Below are 9,564 nucleotides of genomic sequence, written 5' to 3'. Positions count from 1 at the left end.
AGAATGGATAAGCGAAGGAGGAAGAAGGCATGGGTCGAAATGGGGAATCCCTATCCCTTTATAGAGGCGACGAAAACGGTGCGCCTCCCCACTTGCCCGTTGAAGATTGCTTATTTCCCAAGTTCCACGATTGATGGCGCGGTTGGGTTACCCATACCCATATTGATGGGAATCCCGTGATAAGGGGACATGATCTCTGCTTCGACCAGACGTGCCGAGGAAACCGCCTCGATATGTGCGGTAGCTGGCTGTGGGAAGACGATTCAATAATGACTCGACCATTTTGTCGTGTGATACGTCTCCGTCGTATCTATAATTTTTGATTGTTCCATGCCAATATTATTCACTTTCATATACTTTTTGGCAACTTTTTATATTATTTTTGGGACTAACATATTGATCCAGTGCCCAGTGCCAGTTCCTGTCTGTTGCATGTTTTTTGTTTCGCAGAAACCCAATATCAAACGGACTCCAAACGGGATAAAAACTGATGGATATTTTTTTGGAATATTTATGATTTTTGGGAAGTAAAATCAACGCGAAATGGTGTCCGAGGTGGTCACAAGGTAGGGGGCGCGCCCTACCCCCCAGGCGCGCCCCTGACCCTCGTGGTCCACCCGTAAGGCAGTTGATGCTCTTATTTTGGCGCAAGAAAGATATTTTTTTGAGAAAGATCTAGGCGAAAGATTCACCCCAATCGGAGTTACGGAACTCTAGATATAAAGGAAACGGTGAAGGGGTAAAATCAGAGAACGCAGAAACAGAGAGATAGATCCAATCTCAGAGGGGCTCTCGCCCCTCCCAAGCCATGGGAGCCAAGGACCAGAAGGGAAACCCTTCTCCCATCTAGGGAGAAGGTCAAGGAAGAAGAAGAAGAAGAAGGGGGCCCTCTCCCCCTTGCTTCCAGTGGCGCCGGAACGCTGCCGGGGGCCATCATCATCACCGCGATCTTCACCAACACCTCCACCATCTTCACCAACATCTCCACCAACTCTCCCCCCCTTTATGCAGCGGTGTAACCTCTCTCTTACCTGCTGTAATTTCTACTTAAACATGGTGCTCAACGCTATATATAATTTCCCAATGATGTATGGCTATCCTATGATGTTTGAGTAGATCTGTTTTGTCCTAATGGCTATTTGATGATCGTGATTGGTTTGAGTTGTATATTTTATTATTGGTGCTGTCCTATGGTGCCCTCCGTGTCGCGCAAGCGCGAGGGATTCCCACTGTAGGGTGTTGCAATATGTTCATGATTCGCTTATAGTGGGTTGGTGAGTGACTGAAACACAAACCCGAGTAAGAGGGATTGTTGCGTATGGGATAAAGGGGACTTGATGCTTTAATGCTATGGTTGGGTTTTACCTTAATGAATCTTTAGTAGTTGCGGATGCTTGCTAGAGTTCCAATCATAAGTGCATATGATCCAAGTAGAGAAAGTATGTTAGCTTATGCCTCTCCTTCAAATAAAATTGTAATAATGATTACCGGTCCAGTTATTGATTGCCTAGGGACAAATAACTTTCTTGTTGACAAAAGCTCTCTACTAGAACTAATTTAGTGGTGTCTTTATCTAAACAGCCCCTAGTTTATATTTACGTGTTCTTTACTTTCTTGCAAGCCTATCCTATCACACCTACAAAGTACCTCTAGTTTCATACTTGTTCTAGGTAAAGCAAATGTCAAGCATGCGTAGAGTTGTATCGGTGGTCGATAGAACTTGAGGGAATATTTATTCTACCTTTAGCTCCTCGTTGGGTTCGACACTCTTACTTATTGAAAACTGTTGCGATCCCCTATACTTGTGGGTTATCAAGACCTTTTTCTGGCGCCGTTGCCGGGGAGTCATAGCGTGGGGTGAATATTCTCGTGTGTGCTTGTTTGCTTTATCACTAAGTAATTTTTATTTGCTGTTCTTAGTTGTTCTCTATCTTTAGTTATGGATATGGAATGCAAAATATCAAAAAAAATAGCTGTACTTGCTACTCATGAGGATGGGGTAACTCCTAAAACCCTCGATTCTCATTATGCGAAAGATATTATATACTACTTTGATAATCCTGAGAAAACCCCATTCAACTTTATAATGGGAGACACGTTTGATCAACGTGAATACTTTAGGGATTATCGCTCGACACAAAAAGGGAAACTATTATGGGATCAATTTATCATGTTGCGTTGGTATGCCTGGAATCTATGCTTGAGATAGGATATTATTTGTTGCTCTAGGATGGAGGCTCCACACCTTCAGTTTTCATGCTAATTTAATGATAATGAAACCTTAGCTTCTTATGCTAATGGTATATATGATTACTATGATGTGGAACAAATAGAAGAATCTGTTGCTTTTAAGGCTGCTTATGAAATTGAATCTTTGTTTGAAAAGTATGAAGCTTTAGATGATGGTGCTTATAGGCCTAAAAATCTTGCTATACTTAGATATTGCTATGAAAATTATGAATACATTACTATATTAATGCATTTATTGAGAAAGTCTCTGCTGTCCAAGAAGAGATTAATATTTTGCAGGAAGCTATGGAAGAAGAAATTGATGAAATAGTGAGCTCATTGGATGAAAAAGATGATGAGGAGAGCGAAGAACAAAAGGAGGAAGAGCGGATTAGCTACCCGTGCCCACCTTCTAATGAGAGTAACCCTCCAACTCATACATTATTTAATTCCCCTTTGTGCTTACCGAAGGATGATTGCTATGATGATTGCTATGATCCCGTTGATTCTCTTGAAATATCCCTTTTTGATGATGCTTGCTATGCTTGTGGCCAAGATGCCAATATGAATTATGCTTATGGAGATGAACTTGGTATAGTTCCTTATGTTAAACATGAAATTGTTGCTATTGCAGCCACGCATGATAGTCCTATTATTTATTTGAATTCTCCCAACTACACTATATCGGAGAAGTTTGTGCTTATTAAGGATTATATTGATGGGTTGCCTTTTACTACTATGCATGATGATTTTGATGAATATAATATGCATGTGCTTGCTGCTCCTACTTGCAATTATTATGAGAGAGGAACTATATCTCCACCTCTTTATATTTCCCATACTATGAAATTGCAAGAAACTGCTTATACTATGCATTGGCCTTTACTATGTGTGCATGAATTGTTCTTTTATGACATGCCGATGCATAGGAAGAGAGTTAGACTTCGTTGTTACTTGATATATGTTACTTTATGCTCACGTCCAAAATACAAATCATTGTTAATTAAAATTGGATTTGATATACCTTGGGATCTGGGTGGATTCACTACTTGAGCACTATATGCCTAGCTTAATGGCTTTAAAGAAAGCGCTGCCAGGGAGACAACCCGGAAGTTTTAGAGAGTCATTTATTTCTGTTGAGTGCTTTCATATAGTTTAAAAACCACAAAAATAGAGAGGGGAACCCAAAACTTTTCAAAAAGAGCAGTGAAAGTGAGAGAGACGAGCATTGTGAAAGTGGGGGACGTCCTTAAACTTGTTCACGCCCATGGGAACTTTTTGAATCTTAATTACAGAAACTTTTCAATAAAAATAATTATCCCCTTGTACAATTCCATTGTATTATTAAAATAATGTGCCAAGGTTTGCCTTTAGGATGTTTACAATGCTTGTTGGTTTGTACGGTGCAGGACAGAAACTTTGGCTGTAGTGCGCGATTTTACATTTTTATCTGGAACGTCAATTGGTTCTGATTCCTTTTTCACTGTCTTGATATACAACTTATTTATTTTTCCTAATTTTGGTAGAAGTTTTGGTGTACCAGAATTATGGTGGATGTTCAGATTGCTATAGACTGTTCTGTTTTTGACAGATTCTGTTTTTGATGCATAGTTTGCTTGTTTTGATGAAACTATCAATTTATATCAGTGGATTAAGCCATGGAAAAGTTATATTACTGTAGACACAATGCAAAAATAAAATATGAATTGCTTTGCTACAGTACTTAGAGTGGTGATTTTCTTTATTATACTAACGGATCTTACCGAGTTTTCTGTTGAAGTTTTGTGTGGATGTAGTATCTAATCGAGGATGTCTCAATATGAGGAAAAGGAGGAGAGGCAAGAGCTGAAGCTTGGGGATGCCCGAGGAACCCCTAGTAAATATTCAAGGAGACTCAAGCGTCTAAGCTTGGGGATGCTGGGGAGGCATCCCCTCTTTCTTCAACAAGTATCAGTATGTTTCAGATTCGTTTCGTTCATGCATTATGTGCAATGTCTTGGAGCGTCTTTTGAAATTAGGTTTTTATTTTTCTTTTATGCACCATGCTGGTATGAGATAGTCCTTGGTTGATTTATAGAATGCTCATTGAACTTCACTTAAATCTTTTGAGTGTGGCTTTATAGAATGCTTCATGTGCTTCACTTATATCATTTGAAGTTGGATTGCCTGTTTCTCTTTACATAGAAAATCGCCATTTGAAGAATGCTCTTTTGCTTCACTTATATTTGTTAGAGCGTGGGCATATCTTTTGTAGAAAGAATTAAACTCTCTTGCTTCACTTATATCTATTTAGAGAGATGACAGGAATTGGTCGTTCACATGGTTAGTCATAAAATCCTACATAAACTTGTAGATCGCTGAATATGATATGTTTGATTCCTTGCAATAGTTTTGGGATATAAAGATGGTGATATTAGAGTCATGCTAGTGGGTGGTTGTGGATTGTAGAGACACTTTTGTTGAGGTTTGCAAGTCCCGTAGCATGCACATATGGTAACCGTTGTGTGACAAATTTGAAGCATGGGGTGTTTCTTTGATTGTCTTCCTTATGAGTGGCGGTCGGGGATGAGCGATGGTCTTTTCCTACCAATATATCCCCCTAGGGGCATGCGTAGTAGTACTTTGATTCGAGGGCTAATAAACTTTTGCGATAAGTACATGAGTTCTTTATGACTAATGTGAGTCCATGGATTATACGCACTCTCACCCTTCCATCATTGCTAGCCTCTTCACTACCGTGCATTGCCCTTTCTCACCTCGAGAGTTGGTGCAAACTTCGCCGGTGCATCCAAACCCCGTGATATGATACACTCTGTCACACATAAGCCTCATTATATCTTCCTCAAAACAGCCACCATACCTACCTATCATGGCATTTCCATAGCCATTCCGAGATATATTGCCATGCAACTTCCATCATCATCATATACATGACTTGAGCATTTATTGTCATATTGCTTTGCATGATCGTAAGATAGCTAGCATGATGTTTTCATGGCTTGTCCATTTTTTGATGTCATTGCTACGCTAGATCATTGCACATCCTGGTACACCGCCGGAGGCATTCATACAGAGTCATATCTTTGTTCTAGTATCGAGTTGTAATATCGAGTTGTAAGTAAATGGAAGTGTGATGATCATCATTATAGAACATTGCCCCATAAAAAAAGGAAAGGACAAAGAAGCCTAAAAAGGGGGGGGGGCAAAGAAGCCCACCCAAAAAAAAGAGAAAAAGAAAAGGGGAAATGTTACTATCTCTTTTTCCACACTTGTGCTTCAAAGTAGCACCTTGTTCTTTATGTAGTGAGTCTCATATCTTGTGCTTCAAAGTAGCACCATGTTCTTCATATAGATTGTCTCCTATGTTGTCACTTTCATATACTTGTGAGAATTTTCATTATAGAACTTGGCTTGTATATTCCAACGACGGGCTTCCTCAAATGCCCTATGTCTTCATGAGCAAGCAAGTTGGATGCACACCCACTTAGTTTCTTTTGTTGAGCTTTCATACACTTATAGCTCTTAGTGCATCCGTTGCATGGCAATCCCTACTCCTCGCACTGACATCAATTGATGGGCATCTCCATAGCCCGTTGATTAGCCGCGTCGATGTGAGACTTTCTCCTTTTTTGTCTTCTCCACATAACCTCCATCATTATATTCTATTCCACCTATAGTGCTATATCCATGTCTTGCGCTCATGTATTGCGTGAGGGTTGAAAAAGCCGAAGCGAATTAGAAAGTATGAACCAATTGCTCGGCTTGTCATCGGGGTTGTGCATGATGGGGGCATTTTGTGTGACGAAAATGAAGCATGGCCAAACTATATGATTTTGTAGGGATAAGCTTGCTTTAGCCTTGTTGTTTTGAAAAGACATGATTGCTTTATTGGTACAGTCGAAGTATTATTGTTTTTATGTCAAATGATAGACTATTGCTTTGAATCACTCGTGTCTTAATATTCAGGCCATGATTAGACATATGATCAAGATTATGCAAGGTAGCATTCCACATTAGAAATTATTCTTTTTTATCATTTACCTACTCGAGGACGAGTAGGAATTAAGCTTGGGGATGCTGATACGTCTCCGTCGTATCTATAATTTTTGATTGTTCCCTGCCAATATTATTCACTTTCATATACTTTTTGCCAACTTTTTATATTATTTTTGGGACTAACATATTGATCCAGTGCCCAGTGCCAGTTCCTGACTGTTGATGTTTTTTGTTTCGCAGAAACCCAATATCAAACGGAGTCCAAACAGGATAAAAATGGACGGATAATTTTTTTGGAATATTTATGATTTTTGGGAAGTAAAATCAACGCGAAATGGTGTCCGAGGTGGTCACGAGGTAGGGGGCGCGCCCTACCCCCTCCCCCCCAGGCGCGCCCCTGACCCTCGTGGTCCACCCGTAAGGCGGTTGATTCTCTTCTTTAGGCGCAAGAAAGATAATTTTATGAGAAAGATCTGGGCGAAAGATTCACCCCAATCAGAGTTACGGATCTCCAGATATAAAGGAAACGGTAAATGGGTAGAATCAGAGAACGCAGAAACAAAGAGATAGATCCAATCTCGGAGGGGCTCTCGCCCCTCCCAAGCCATGGGAGCCAAGGACCAGAGGGGAAACCCTTCTCCCATCTAGGGAGAAGGTCAAGGAAGAAGAAGAAGAAGGGACCCCCTCTCCCCCTTGCTTCCGGTGGCGCCGGAACGCCGCCGGGGGCCATCATCATCACCGCGATCTTCACCAACACATCTGCCATCTTCACCAAAATCTCCACCAACTCTTCCCCCCTTTATGCAGCGGCGTAACCTCTCTTACCCTCTGTAATCTATACTTAAACATGGTGCTCAATGCTATATATTATTTCCCAATGATGTATGGCTATCCTATGATGTTTGAGTAGATCTGTTTTGTCCTAATGGCTATTTGATGATCGTGATTGGTTTGAGCTGTATGTTTTATTATTGGTGCTGTCCTATGGTGCCCTCTGTGTCGTGCAAGCGTGAGGGATCCCCGCTGTAGGGTGTTGCAATACGTTCATCATTAGCTTATAGTGGGTTGGTGAGTGAATGAAACACAAACCCGAGTAAGAGGGATTGTTGCGTATGGGATAATGGGGACTTGATGCTTTAATGCTATGGTTGGGTTTTACCTTAATGAATCTTTAGTAGTTGCGGATGCTTGCTAGAGTTCCAATCATAAGTGCATATGATCCAAGCAGAGAAAGTATGTTAGCTTATGCCTCTCCCTCAAATAAAATTGCAATAATGATTACCGGTCTAGTTATCGATTGCCTAGGGACAAATAACTTTCTTGTTGACAAAAGCTCTCTACTAGAACTAATTTAGTTGTGTCTTTATCTAAACAGCCCCTAGTTTATACTTATGTGTTCTTTACTTTCTTGCAAGCCTAACCTATCACACCTACAAAGTACTTCTAGTTTCATACTTGTTCTAGGTAAAGCAAACGTCAAGCGTGCGTAGAGTTGTATCAGTGGTCGATAGAACTTGAGGGAATATTTATTCTACCTTTAGCTCCTCGTTGGGTTCGACACTCTTATTTATCGAAAACTGTTGCGATCCCTGCAAGCAACAAGTAACAAAAGTAAATAAAGTGCAGCAAGGTGGCCCAATCCTTTTTGTAGTAAAGGACAAGCCTGGACAAACTCTTATAATAGGAAAAGCGCTCCCGAGGACACATGGGAATATCGTCAAGCTAGTTTTCATCACGCTCATATGATTCGTGTTCGGTACTTTGATAATTTGATATGTGGGTGGACCGGTGCTTGGGTGCTGTTCTTACTTGAACAAGCATCCCTCTTATGATTAACCTCTATTGCAAGCATCCGCAACTACAACAAAAGTATTAAGGTAAACCTAACCATAGCATGAAACATATGGATCCACAGCCCCTTACGAAGCAACGCATAAACTAGGGTTTAAGCTTCTGCCACTCTAGCAACCCATCATCTACTTATTACTTCCCAATGCCTTCCTCTAGGCCCAAATAATGGTGAAGTGTTATGTAGTCGATGTTCGCATAACACCACTAGAGGTTAGACAACATACATCTTATCAAAATATTGAATGAATACCAAATTCACATAACTACTAATAGCAAGACTTCTCCCTTGTCCTCAGGAACAAACGTAACTACTCACAAAGCATATTCATGTTCATAATCAGAGGGATAATAATGTGCATAAAGGATCTGAACATATGATCTTCCACCAAATAAACCAACTAGCATCAACTACAAGAAGTAATCAACACTACTAGCAACCTGCTAGCACGAATCCCGGACTTGAAGACAAGAATTGGATACAAGAGATGAACTAGGGTTTGGAGATGAGATGGTGCTGGTGAAGATGTTGATGGAGATTGCCCTCTCCCGATGAGAGGAGCGTTGGTCATGACGATGGTGATAATTTCCCCCTCCCGGAGGGAAGTGTCCCCGGCAGAACAACTTTGCCGGAGCCCTAGATTGGTTCCGCCAAGGTTCCGCCTCGTGGCGGCGGAGTCTCGTCCCGAAAGGTTCTCTTATATTTTTTTTCTCATCGAAAGACTTCATATAGGAGAAGATGGACGTCGGAGAGCCACCAGGGGGCCCATGAGGTAGGGGGGCGCGCCCAGGGGGGCGCCCCCCACCCTCGTGAGTAGGGTGTGGGCCCCCTGGCCTTCATCTTTGGCGACGATTTTTCTTTATTTATTTTAAGGTATTTCGTGGAGTTTCAAGACTTTTGGAGTTGCGTAGAATAGTCCTTCAATATTTGCTCCTTTTCCAGCCCAGAATTCCAGCTGCCGGCATTCTCCCTCTTCATGTAAACCTTATAAAATAAGAGAGAATAGCCATAAGTATTGTGACATAACATGAAATAACAGCCCATAATGCAATAAATATTGACATAAAAGCATGATGCAAAATGGACGTATCAACTCCCCCAAGCTTGGACCTCGCTTGTCCTCAAGCGAGAAGCCGATAACAATAAATATGTCTTCATGTTTAGAGGTAGAGGCGTCGATAAAAATAAAATACGGAAATTAAAGCATCATGATTATTTCATAACAGCAACATAAATAGATTTTGTCATATGATTACTCAAGTTCAAGTGATGATCTTTTCACAAAGCCAAAGTATGAATCAGAAACCTTATTGGGCACCAACAATTTATACCCTCAGTCATTGAAGCAATTGCAATTTATCATAACATCGGAAAGACTCTATGTTAGAGCTTAAAAGCAAGTCCACATACTCAACAATCACTTAGTCTTTCATAATTGCTAACATTCACGCAATACTTGTGGTTACGGAGTTTTAATCGGACACAGAGAA

The sequence above is a fragment of the Triticum aestivum genome, chromosome 7B (assembly GCF_018294505.1).
Source record: "Triticum aestivum cultivar Chinese Spring chromosome 7B, IWGSC CS RefSeq v2.1, whole genome shotgun sequence".
Classification (NCBI taxonomy): domain Eukaryota; kingdom Viridiplantae; phylum Streptophyta; class Magnoliopsida; order Poales; family Poaceae; genus Triticum; species Triticum aestivum.
The sequence above is the reverse complement of the archived record's forward strand: the minus strand, read 5'-3'. Positions refer to the sequence as shown.